This window comes from Rhinolophus ferrumequinum, chromosome 13 (genome assembly GCF_004115265.2).
Source record: "Rhinolophus ferrumequinum isolate MPI-CBG mRhiFer1 chromosome 13, mRhiFer1_v1.p, whole genome shotgun sequence".
In the NCBI taxonomy this organism is placed as follows: Eukaryota; Metazoa; Chordata; class Mammalia; order Chiroptera; family Rhinolophidae; genus Rhinolophus; species Rhinolophus ferrumequinum.
Window position 1 is genome coordinate 48,013,837 of NC_046296.1, and position 13,899 is coordinate 48,027,735.

The following is a 13,899-nucleotide window of genomic DNA, read 5'->3' on the forward strand; positions in this document are numbered from 1 at the left end:
ACTTTTTAATGTGAACGTATTATTAACCCTTCCAAGAGTATTTACATTTTAGAGGAGGTCTTAAGAAAAGAAATCCAAGAAATGAATCTAAGACTGCTTTTTAGGCATTGCAATAGGTTGTAGCAGTTACTTTTAAATAAAGTAGTCTTGGGGGGCTTTCAAAATTTAGTGGGTAGCTCTTGGGGACCGGCGGAGCAAACATGCTATGACAGCAGGTGGAGGAGCCAAGCTGGTGTGTTGAGCCCTGACCGCCCACCAGGTATGGGCGTCTCCCACAAGCCCCCTGTGCTGTGGCCGGGGCTAGGGCTGGATAGAGCTGGATGGGGCCGCAGGACCGCAGCCCAGAGGCCCGGAGCAGCGACTCCGAGTGGACCTCTGCCTGGTCCAGAGGCTCCTACTGTGACACAGGTCCCCAGAGGGACAAGGCTCCCGTGGCGCCTCCCAGGGCTGCAGCTCTTCTGCACAGGAAAGCATCACCTACTAGTGGGGCCTCCAGCAACTGGCACTCTCTCTTCCTGCTCCCGGGACACTGTGCAGTGAGCCAAAGACGCAGATTCAGAGCACTGTGGACTGAAGTGAGCGGGTTCCATATGCAGAGCAGTTGTGGTTCGAGACCAAAGTGTCGGGGGACTTCTGCTATGTTGGGGAGCAGTACTGCATAGCTAAGATCCATAAATCAGTGTCCCGGAGAAAGTGTGCAGCCTGCAAGATTGTGGTGCACACCCCTTGCATCAAACAACGAAAGATATGTTTCTGCTCTAAGCCGTTCTTCGTGAATCCAAGAACGTGCGTGAGCCAGCCTTTGTGTGGCACCATTGTGTACACAGGTGACACCAGGATGGCAAGTGGTGGCACTGTGGGAAGGGCTTCCAGCTGAAGTTCACCTTCCACAGCAAAGTGATTGGCACAATCGGTTGATCTTGGTGCAACCAAGTATATGGTAGCGAGGTATCCTGCTTCATTCTGCAGCAGATGGAGGAACCGTGCTCCCTTGGGGTCCACGCCTCTGTTGTCATCCCACCTGCCTGGGTCCTCTGTGCCCTCTGTGCCCCAGAACACCCTCAAGGCAAGCAGGAAGTAAAAGAAAGACTCCTTCAAGAGTAAATCCAGCAAGAGAGGGTTCAAGGGGTTGGGGGGGGCGGCTACTGCAGACCCTTCATCATCAGGCCCACCCCAACTCCTCATGAAGCTCCTGCTGGTGTTTGTAAACCCCAAGAGTGGGGGCAACCAGGTCACTAAAGGCATCCAGTCCTTCCTCTGGTATCTCAGTTCCTGACAAATCTTTGACCTTGGGCCAGAAAGGGCCCAAGGAGACGCTGGAGATACAGTACAAAGTGCACAACCCGTGGATCCTGGCTTGCTGGGGTAACGGCACCGTGGGCTGGATCCTCTCTACCCTGGACTAGCTGCACTCAAATCCACCACTGGCTCACACCATCCTGCCCCTGGGCATGGGCAACGATTTGGCCTGTATCCTCTACTGGCGGCTACACAGATGAGCCGGAGTCCGAGATCCTCTCCCACGTGGTGCAGGTGGACAACAGGGACCTCCGCGTGGAGCCAAACCCTGAGGCAGGGCCTGAGGAGCGTGATAAGGATGCCACTGACCAGCTACCGCTGGACTTCTTCAACAACCACTTCAGCCTGGGCTTTGATGCCTGCATCACCCTGGAGCTTCACGAGAAGCCAGAGGCAAACCCAGAGAAATTGAACAGGTGCTTTCCCAACAAGATGTTTTATGCCTTCCATCGCCACATATCTATGCCGGGACAGCCTGAGGGGCAGAACTAAGGACTTGGCCAAGCACATCTGAGTGCTGTGTGACAAAACTGACTTGACCTCCAAGATTCAGGGCCTGAAACCCCAGTGCACAGTTTTCCTGAACATCCCCTGGTAATGTGCAGACATCACGTCGTGGGGCCACCCTGGGAACACCTTCACTTGGAGCCCAGAGGCACGATGATGGCTTCACCATGACATCCCTGGCAGCGCTGCCGGTGGGCAGGCACGCTGAGCGGCTGACGCAGTGCCCTGAGGTGTTCGCCATGTCCAAGGCCATCCCGGTGCAGGTGGGTGCTGAGCCCTGCAAGTTTGCCCCCTTGGTATTCACATGGCCCTGAGCAACCTGGTGCATTAGGCCAAGCAGCCAGTGCTGCCCCTCACAGTGACCAGCACCCAGTGCCTGAGCAGCTGTGGGTCCAGGTGAGCACAGTCAGCATGCATGAGTAGGAGGCCCTGCATTATGATAAGGAGCAACTCAAGGAGGCCTCCGTGCCACTGGGCACTGTGGTGGTCCCAGGAAACAGTGACCTAGAGCTCTGCCACGCCTACATTGTGAGGCTCCAGAAGGAGCTGGAAGATGCCAGTGTTGAGGCAGGATAGATAGTCTAGGAAATTGACAACCCCCTCCAGGATACAACCTGAGGCACCTCACTGGTTACACAAGTAACAAGTGACTGTATCCAGCTCCTGCAGTTGGAGAGGAAAAAGAACCAATTTTATCCAGCAAGGTTAATCCCTATAACTGGGACCTGACTTTTAGCTAATTATAATGTCATTATAATCTCATTTACATTGCGCTTACTATAATGGGAGTCATCAAAAACCTGCCTCGGAGGTATAAATACCCATGGTCAGGACTTCCTCGGTGCACTCAATCTCTGAGTTCTCCCACACTTCCCTCTCAAGTGTGTGCTTTCATTTCAATACATTTCCTGTGCTTTCCTGCATCTGTCTCGCTCTTAAATTCTTTCTCCCACAAAGACAAGAACCTGGTCACCACTGCTCTGGGTCGCATTCTCTCTTGGACATCCCCGTGAGCCTCTGGTGACAGAGCCAAGGCCCCGACATGCCAGAAACTGTCCCACAAATGTTGCTCCCCGTATGACAGCACTGACAGCCATTTCTCCAGGACCCGCCAGGCGCAGGAACATCTCAGCTATGTGACTGAGATCACACAGGATGAGATTTATTTCCTGGACCCAGAGCTGTGGGGGGCATCGGTCCAGCCTGACCTCCCAACCCACACTTCCCCTCCCCCCCACCGCCCCCTGCTCTCCCACGCTCTGGTGAGTCCTGAGGCTCCTCCAGTCCACTGGCTAGAAGTCCCACCTATAAGCCGGCTGCGGTCAGCCCCAGCCACTTCCCTGAGCACCAGCGGCTCACATCCAGCTAGCTGCCTGCGGTCCCCAGTGTCCCCTCCCCTGGCTGACTCAGGGGCAGCAAACTCTACCTGGCCAAGCACCTGGCTCCCTCCCTGACCTCTCTCCTTCCACCCCAGATTTGGCTCCACAGCAACTTCTGCCAGCGTTGCCCCAACATCCAACACCATCCACTCACACCACCCATCCCAGGTACCATGGCCCTGGCCTCCAGCTCACACTTTCCAGCCTAAAACCTTCTCTTCCCTGTCAGTTCAGGTCATTGCATCACGGGCAGCCTCAGCCTGCCCGCTCTCCTCCATCCACACCACAGTCCAGCCCCACTCAACTCTCAGTTCCATGAGGCCTCAGGTTTGCCCACCTGCTCTGGACTTTTCCTTGCTGCCTCAGACACATCCCCGTCCTTCACAGAGCTGCCTCTCCCATTCACACTTCAGCTTGGGGGGTTTACTCCCCAGAGACGTATTCCTGGGAACCCCATCTGAAGTTTCTGTTCAGTTACACTACCTCCTCTTGTATTCTTCGTTGCACTTCCTGCTCTCAAAATACTTTCTTTACTTGTGTACTTGTCTGCCTGGCTAGAAGGTAAGCTCCTTGAGAGCCAATTCTCCATCTGCTGTGTTCACTGCTATATCAGCATTGCCTAGAACAGCACTTGATATGCAAGAGGCACTGTTCAACTCAATACACTGTTGAAAGACAAAAAAAATTAGTAGGTAGCTCTCAATCGTCTCTATAGAACTGATTTAATGATTTTGTCAGGACGAGTTGCCAGAGACTGAACATTTTGTTTTGCACAACATGGTAACATTTTCACTTTCTTGAACAGGATACAACTCAGTTGTTTTTCACCATGGTATTTCAGCACTCACATTTGATTCAGTGCCAGACGACCACCACCACAGTGGCCACAGTCTCATCCCCTTAAACACACAGTGACACGCATGACCTGAGAAGTTCTATATTACAAAAACACTAGGTTGTCTTCCTGGAACCATAAGAAGTATGACACTAAGACTATGATTTTTAATAATCTTGGCTTGGAAGAAACTCCTACTCACTGTAGAGATTTCTTTTTCATAGCAAGCCTTTTCTAAAATGGATATCGGTGCCTCAGAGACTCTGTAGGTAATGCTGTCCATCTCTGGATGGCCTTGGAGGGGAGATATTTACTGGGGATTCCTTGGGAATTTCTTACTTTTTATTATGATCTTTAGGATTTCAGTGATGCACCATAAAAAGAAAACAAAACAACAACAACAAAAAACTACGTACCTATGTTTTTTTAGCCATTTCGATATTTTTGTGTGAAATGCCTGTCCAACTTTCTCACCATTTTTTTCTATTGGCTTTAAATTCTCTTTTTTATTGTAGGATTTATATAACAGATAAAAACTCTTTGTCAGTTATATGTATTTCAAATATATTCTCCATTTTGTGACTTACAATTACATTCTCTAAGCTATGTTCTTTGATGTACAAAAGCTCCTAACGTCAGTATAGTTTAATTTATCAACCTTTTCCTTTATTGCCAATGACATATTGTTATTTATCATTTCACTTTCATCATCTCGTAAGAAGCACATACCTGTTCGTTTTCATTAAATCTAATAATCCTTATTATCATGTCAGTTAAATGGAGTATTTAGCCCATTTATATTTGATGCAATTACCGATATAGCTATATACAGGCCTTTCATATTATTATTTACTTTCTTTTTGTCTTATGCATTCTATTTGTTTTTGTCTATTTATTTTGGCTTCTTTGTTTTTAGAAGTAATCTTGTTAAACTATTTTTTCCTTCCATTAGCTCATTATTGCATATCCATTTAGTGTTTTTTCTAGAGGTTACCACTTGTGTCTATGTCAGTATAATATTATGGACACTCTCTACGTTATTTGACCTTTGAATCTCTTAATTAGCCTCTGGAGTTATATGTTCTTTGTGTCAAGAAATTTGTATTTCATATTTTAATTCTCAAAGAATTTATTGTTTGATAAAATCAATATTTATTATTTATATACTTATTTAAATTGCTCTTTATTATTTCATAAATCTCTAATTTATTTCATAAATCTGGGACTGCTTTCATTCTCTGTGAAGAGCACCTCTTTTCTTTAGTACAGGTCTGCCATTTATAAAATCAATCTATGTCTCTCTGTCTCCCTCTTCTTTTCCATCTCCCTCTCCCTCTCTTTTTTTTCCTGCCAAAAAATGTCTTTATTCTAACCTGCATTTTTGGAAGGATAGTTTTTCTTGATACATACAGAATTTTTCTTTTGCAACTATTATGTTGCCATCCTTTCAAAATGTTATTTTGTTTTTCCTCTGGCTTCCATTGTTTTTGTTGATATGTCAGCTGTCAGCCTTATTGTTGCTCCTTTGACTGTAATGTATTTTTTTTTCCTCTGACTGCATTCAAGGTATTCTTTTTTACTTCAGAAATTTTACTATAATTATATCTAGGATTTTTGTTGCTGTTTTACAGTCGTGCTGTTTGGGAATTTGTTGGTAAGTCGCTCTTCAATATTCCTTCAGCTCCACTCTCACTTTCGCATCATATACAAGATATTTCCACTCTGTTCCAAATACCTGTTTATTTTTTGTACCTGTTTATTTTGTACCTGTTTCCTTTTGTTTCTTTTTCTAGTCATGTTTTTGACATTTATATTTCTAGCACATCTTCTGGTCTACTAATTACCATGTCAGAAGTGTCTAATATAATGTTAATCCTATCTATAAATTGTTTCAGTTATTATATTATTAAATTCTTGATGGTTTTATTTGATTTTTCCCAGTTTTATTGAGATATAATGGACATACAACATTGCATAAGTTTAAGGTGTACAATGTGATTACTTGATTTTTTAATAGTTTTCAGTTATGTAATGAATTTCTAATTCTCAATCTTATTTTTGTAATTACTTGAGTATATTGACCATATAACATCTTAAAGATTATGTAATTTCCTATAAGTCAATTTCTGTCGACTTTTTAAATTTTTTCCAGTTTAAATCAAGTCTGGTTTTCAAATGTATGTCTGATTATTTTTAACTAAGTGCTAACTAAGCATTGTTAGAGAAATAAGTTGAAGCTCTCTGCAATATTATTTTCTATTTTTATTCTCCTATTCCTGTGAATCTTTACAAAAGTTCTATTTAGTTCTTCAGGTTTACCAATCCATAGTCAACTCAAAGGAAAGAGTGGTACAAGATACTTAGTTTAACTCTCTGGGCATCTTTTGTCCTCCAGATATTATCCAAACACATTATTGCTACCTTGGTAGCTCTATGATTCCCTTAAACAACTTGTTTACATTGAACATTACTTTTTAAGTTGTTCTCAGTGGAAGATTTGGTTCCAAGTCTCCTATTTCATCGTGGCCAGAAGCAGAGTTCCCTGTTGTCTTTTGTTTTAAATGAATGAGAGGCTTAGATAAAAGCATCTCTTTTAGTTCTATCATTGTAAATACGCAACTTGTGAGTATAGATGGGGTGGCCAAACTCTGGGGTGACCAAAACAGAAAATTTCAACATCAGTGACTAGAGCACCACATGCAACAAGTAACTGCTATCAGAGAAATTTCTAATTAACAGTATGCTATTTTAAAATATCTGACTAACACACAGCGCAAAAGTTATTCTTCGTTTAACTTATATCAAAATGATATATAAACTTCTACAATTGCAAACGTTTTCTTGGGCAATCATGGGCTCTTTTTTGTTTTTTTCCCCCAGCAACAAATACTTTCTAGAAGGTGATTTCAGAGCTTATGTACACTGGAGGAAAGCCATGCCTTCGGTATGCTTGTGCATTTGTAAACCAGGAAACACAAACAGAAATAGCTAACATAGGAAGTTAAATGGATTAAATATTTGCCAGGAGAAATCATCTTTGAACAGCTAACAAAGAGAATAATACATTCTGTACTACTGCAAGTAAATAATAGCCACATAAATAGTACAACAATACACACATTTATTGAGTGCTTTCTGCAAGCCAGAAGTTCTGAGTTCATGAACAATACCCCCACTTAATCCTCACAATAGATCTGTGACATAGCTGTTATTTTTTTCATCTTACAAATAACAATGATAAAACTCAGATACCAAATCACTTGCCAAGTCATGAACTGCAGGTGCATAAAACCCTGAAGATAAAATCCCAACCACTATGCTCTAGAGCCTGTTTTAATGAAGCAACCAAGCCACCATAAAGTCACGTGGCAAATCATAACTTAAAGAATGGAGACACAGAACAGAAGAGCATTTGGATTAAAACCAGATTCACACTGTCATAGTTCCTCCCAGCTAAGGGCCAGAATTAGCATTAGATGCCTCTTTGAACATTAGTGTATATCCTCTCCATTTATACATCTACGTGAGTGTGTGCACGCGCGCATTTGCCATTAATAAAGTGTTCATAATCCATTTACTTGTCTAAATTCAGTCAATTTTCATATAATAACTTTGAAGTTAATTGTCATGTATTGTATGAGGCAGACAATTTTTTTTCTGATTCCAGCATTTATTAATAGGCAATCTCAGTTATTTAAACTTTTTCACCTAAAAGTCGGTTTCCTCAGTTAAAAATATAAAGATGATAATACTGCTCTCTCATGGCTGGGATTATATTAATTAAGAAAAAGTTTTCTGTGTACCTACTATATACATTTCAGGTACTCAATATTCTAGGTATCATTTTACCTTTGAAATGCATGGTTAAATTAATACTCCATGTATAAATTAAGAAAGACATCTGGCCTTCATGGACCCCACTTATCTGGTTCTCATTCTTAAGGACAAGGAAAGTACCCAAGATCGGTACTCATGTGAGAGCGGTGTTGGGGAGGCAGGCTGGCTGTTCACTGAAACAGCACAGCCTTGGGAAGAAGCACCTCCTCTGTGGTCTGTGCGGCAAACTAAAGCGTTAGCCGGGAAAAGAATGTTAAGCATTGGACAAAAGGCCCCATATTGAATTCTAAAATGAGGAAAAAAATAGATCAGAAGCTAAAGAATCGATATTAGAATTTACTGTCAATTATGGCAGCTGTACAAACGTAAAAGCTTGATCAAAAAAATTATGCATATGTTCCTGTTTATTTGGCTCCAGGGAAGCGAAATGAGGACCAGGGATGATGTTGGGCTGGAAACCTCTAAAAAGCATAGTAAATACCTTTGTGCCCTGGTGGGTAAGCAGTGGAAGCACCACCCTTGCCTGAGTGCTGCGAATAGTGCCTATTTTTTTAGAAATACATATGGCATCAGCATCATTCCACTTTTCTAAGTGCGATGGTGCTTTTCCCGGGGAGATAACCACAACCCATATCCTCTCCTTCTGAAGATGAGATCTGATCTGAAGAGTTCCCGGCTTGGCATAAGTAATCTGAATTTTAGATATCTTCTTTTTAAAATGAGTTAGAAACTTAACATAAATGTTCTCTTTATAAAGACTCCTAGGATGTAGGCGGAGATATTTTTGTCATGTTCCCATGACCTTCTCCCTGTAGTGCAGGACACAGCAAACATGAGGATTTAGTCCCTGTGATGTCTACCACAGGGTCCCAGACAGACACACAGGAGAGCTGTGTGTCTCAGCAACAGTGGTTCGTGTTACTTGGACATTTTGTTTTTCAGAAGCATACTTTGGCCAGGAATGCAAGCCCAACTGTTATTATTAATAACTTAACACAATTAGGTTTATTTATAAAACATGTGGCTTAATAACTAGTCTGTAATAAAAGGAATCTAAAATAAGCAGTATTCCCAACAACAACAAACACTCTATGAGCCTATCTAAACATTCTCTGCGAGGGTATTTTCTCAATAATTCATTATAAAAAATAGCTTTCAACAGAACAGACCTTGCAATCTGCCCCTTTGCTGGGTGTCTCTGCCTCTATTTGCTAATGCCATTACGGGCTCCGTGGCTGCCTTCAGGAGCCATGGTCAACACTTTATTTTCAGCTGCTCTTTACACTGGGCTGCTCTCAGCCAATCTGCACTGGAGAGGCTAAGATAAGATTTTCATGGACTTCTGAAACCTTCTCAGTTCGTCTAAAAACATTTATTATCTGTATAAGCAATTGCTATGCTTCTTAGTATTTGTCTATTTGACTTTTTGTTCCAATTAAGAGAATTGTGAAGTAGTTACAGGTACCGTTCTAACCCTAGTAAATCTTCATGGTCTAGGCAAAGTGTAGGCAATTTTTAGTATCCCATTCGCAATATAATGGGTCAGTTCTTTGGATTCCTTAGCTTTTCCAGAATCTAACAGTGTAAAAAGTAATGGTTGTCACTCAAGAATGATTTCTTAGAGCCAATACATCTAACAAAAAAGGACATAAGTTAAATAGATATCATGTAATATGCCTTGTATTTATTTTTTTCTCATTGTTATAAACCCTCTATAATGAATGCCTGAACATGTAATTTGTGTTATTTCCATTATAATGAATATTGGCACCATATCGTAGGCAACATTTTTAAACAATAGTTTCTCTGCTTTAGTTTCTGTTCAGTTGAAATAGTAAAGAGTTATTCCTTGATGTTTGCTGCTATAGAGAGTTAAAGCAAGTAAAATGTATCATAAAATATGTATACGACATAGACATAGGCACAGGAGTATATCATCATTGTGTCATTCCGTTTTCATGTTTAAGCCATTTGCATGCATTACTAAAAACACATTTTTAAAATGATGGAAACATTGAGAATATGGTACATGTTTCACAATACATTTTTTGTGGCCTAGGCAAAATTTTTCTAATAGGAAAAAAGGTTGACTTATAATATTAAGAAATAGTGTATGCTTTTATTTCTAGAGTGAACTATTTTGTACTTTAAATCTAACATATATTGACTTACTCCTGTGTGAATGTCAAAGCTGGAGTTCTAGTTTTAATTTGCCAGGCTCTAGGCTTATGTTTTGAGAAGCTATATGTATTTACTGTATTTAAGTTCATATAATTTCTGCTTTATTATTAATTAATAACCTTGAAATGACCCCAGGAATGCAATTTCTACAAGGCACAATGGACCACATTGCATAACAAGACAGAGATGCCATGCTCATTACTTCTCATCTAGTCCTTAGTCCTTTTCAACACAAAACCCGCTGCCATTCGCCAGGTCCGTTTCCGGCAATTTCCCAAAAGATCTCTCCCTATGCCATTGATTTCCCATATGGACTTGCTGTTCTGGGCTGTCTTCCTAACTCTCACTTTCTCTGGCTTCTGGTTTTTATATTCGCCCCCTAATTTGGGGTTCCTAATCCTCCTTGACTTTGATACCATCGTATTCTTGGCTCTGTGTCCTCCCCAGCATATGGTATTTCCTAAATATTTTATGAGACTTCTAACGTCAGCCATGTGGCTCCCATGGTCTTACTGCCTGGACTAACCTCTAGCTAGAAAGTGATTTAGATATGGGACACTTAACATCCATGCTTTAGAAAACAAAATAAATTTGTAAGCTAAACTCAACTTGCAATCCTTAAGCAATGTTTTCAGGCTCATCACATAGGGTGGGCTGGTGGTCCACGCAGAATGTACCCACCTGAGCTACCTCTGAGAAAGCAAAGAAGACAAGCGCAAAGAGAATGATTCCCTTTCTCATTCTCATTAAATGTGGACTATAAAATTGTCTCTATCGTCATCACAGCACTATTGGGAAGGTCAAATAAAACAATTAATTAAATTAATTAAATCGATCAATGAAGAGATCATTACCAGTATATTTATATCTGGAATAAATGTTCTGGAAATGGAAATAACTAACATTTAGATATCAGGTGAACTTAGCAGAACATACTCAAATAGGCCTCAAAACTGGAAGCCTAGAAGCTTCCAGGAGCCCAGCAGGCTGGGAAGTGTTGGCCATTGAGGGGGAACCGAATGTGAACCGAGGTATGGAGTAAGGAAAGCAGATTCAGCAACACATCTGCAAATGTGGTAGAGAATTTGGGAAATTTACATACAAGGCCCTGAAGAGCATGGGTAGGCTGTATTCCCCAAGAAGCAAAGATAGTCCAGACCCTGGTTGAGCTTGTTCACAGGGATACAATTCTCCAATCAGCTCCTTATCAGTGAGCACACCCCAGTTACTTAACCTCTTCAAGTGTCAGTTCTCCTGGGTAAATGTGGACAATAAAATTGTCTCTATTGTCATCACAGCACTATTGGGAAGGTCAAATAAAACAATAGAAGTCGAGAGGCTTTGGGGGGATAAAGAGGCTTTATAAATGTAAGCCACCTTCATGACTTAGGCAAAATTATGGCATCAAGAATGACTTTTTCAGTTTATCCTCCTGTTGGCAGGTGTTGAGAGGCTGACACCTGAGCTTTTGCAAAGTACAGCAATTATCTTCTGAGGAATACAAAGACCAAGATCAGGAAACACAATAATTAACTGTCCATTTACTATCCTGGTGTAGACATAAACTCATGAAGGCTATGTATATGAAAGCCACATTGCCGGCTCTAATTCCAGAATAATGAGGAAATTGTGTTGAACATATGATTATGCATATCATGTCCTCTTCTTGGTCATAGTCCAAATACAGTTGGTGTGTTTGTCCATAAAATGTAAATATCTTTGAAAGACAATACATTTTACTAACATTTGGATCTTTAAAGCTTATCAAATTCTTTCAAATTCCTTGTTACTATTTTCAAGTGCATTTAAGATCTAACTATCAGTTGTGGTACAGATGCATAATATATGTCCATTTGACATCATTGTATGGAGATATGTGTATGTACAGAGAAGTTTTAAGAGTGTGTCACTGTTTCAACTTTAGAGAGAAAATAAGCTGGAGTAACTTCGACCGCATTATGAGAGATAGCCAAGTAAATGAAATCATAAAATGGTCAAGAGAAGGGGCTCCGATTCCTCAGTGTGTACGATTACCCGGGTACTTCAGCCCTTTTCCCCTTAGATTCCTCATGTACAAACCAGAGATAATAATGGTACCCACTTTTAAAATTTTTCTGTGAATTAATTAAATGTAGTAGTCTATGTAAACAATTAGAGTGTGGCAAAGCCATCATTTGAGACTTTTAAGACTTTCTGTGATCTTAACAACACAAGATTGATGGGAAGACTGTAGCTAGAGTACTGATCAAATGTATTTTTTTTTCATGCCTGCTTTATGCATGGTATGAGCAAGATGGGATAGCGGGCTTAGCAAATGTTGCAACCTTATGTGGGAAAGGGTAGCAAAGTAAAACTGTTCAAGGTCTAGGATTTATGAGAAGCACCATGAAAATTTCCGTGAAATTGTAGTTTAGAATAAATAGTATCTTAAAAACAAAAACAAAAAAACAACAAAAAAAAACTGAAACAGCTGAGATCTTGCTTCACTAGACCTATCCCTTTTAAGGAAGTCCTTAATTGATATGAAGGAGGTTTCATTCTCATCTGCCCAGCGGCCTCAGAGTCGATGGGGAGAGATAGTACCTAAGACATATTTGAAATGTAGTTGGGGAAAGTGGGGCCCTATTGACACTCTGGTAGAGTCAGTTTTCAGCAGTAGCTATGATCCGCAGCCTAGTCTGAGCTGAGCAGCAGATGATCCAGACTGAATCAGCAGGCATGGCTAAGTGACAGCTATGGAAAATATGATGTAGGAACTAAAGACATGAAGCAGATAAAGGACATGATCTTATGTGAGTTTTAGAAAAATCCCTCTGGAGCCACGTGGAGAACAGAATGGTGCGAATACAGCTGGAGACAGGGGACTAGATAGGGACCTGTCGTAAGATACATTGAAGGCCAGGAGTAGGACAGCAGCAATGGGTTCTCCAGATCAGGTCCGCACATTATGGCTCACGAGCCAAATCCAGCCCATCACTGGTTTTTGAAAATAAAGTTTTATTGGAATGCAGCCACGCCTCTTTATTTATGCATTGTCTCTAAATGCTGTCATTCTGCAAGGGCAGAGTCACGTAGTTAGAAATAAGACTCTATAGCCTGCAAATCCTAAAATATTTACTATGTGGCCCTTTATAGCAAGAATTTGCAGATCCCGGCTGCCCCAGAAGGTAGGCCTCCTGACACTTTGACCCAGGCCACTTTCTGGGCCAGTCCACTCAACTTAATCCCTCAGTAAGATATTCTCAGTACCCTGAACTGCTCTGGTATTGTAGCTGGCAATCACTACATGATTCTCATCATGAAACCTTTTAGTCAAAGAGAAAGGACACTGATGCAGAGCACCAATAGAAATCAATAGCAAAACAACGGAAGGAGAGAGTTTCGGGTACCTTTGCTGTTGTTCAGAGCCAAAGGGTTCAAAGTACAATATTGTTTCTCGCCCAGGACCTGCCCTAAAGATGATCACCATATGTTTCATATTATCCAAGGAAACGTCTGTACAGTAAAAGCCCCCCGCTAAGGCACTCTAACGTATGACTACACATGAATTATTTCCATAGTTTCCCCAAAGAATTACTCTTTAGGCTAAAACACTCTCAAGTCTTTCTGGTGCTATGAAATAGTAACATGTTGGGTGGAGGGAACAGAGGGCAGGGGGGCATTCACATTCTATTTCATCAGCCCATTAACTATTTTCTATTCTAAATATTCTATATTTGTACTTTACATGTTTATTTTGTATATATGTATGTACATACATATGTGTGTCTGTGTGTATTTTGTTGGTGTTCGAAAGCATAGGCAGGAGCCAGTTCCCTCCAGTTTACCATAGGTTCCACCTGGATTTCTTGGGCCCTCACT

At 41.4% G+C, this 13,899-nt stretch overlaps 1 pseudogene; it reads left to right on the forward strand.

Moving 5' to 3' along the window:
- The first annotated feature begins 320 nt into the window (after positions 1–320).
- LOC117032807 (diacylglycerol kinase zeta-like) lies at positions 321–3,260 on the forward strand (annotated as a pseudogene).
- Positions 3,261–13,899: the final 10,639 nt, after the last annotated feature.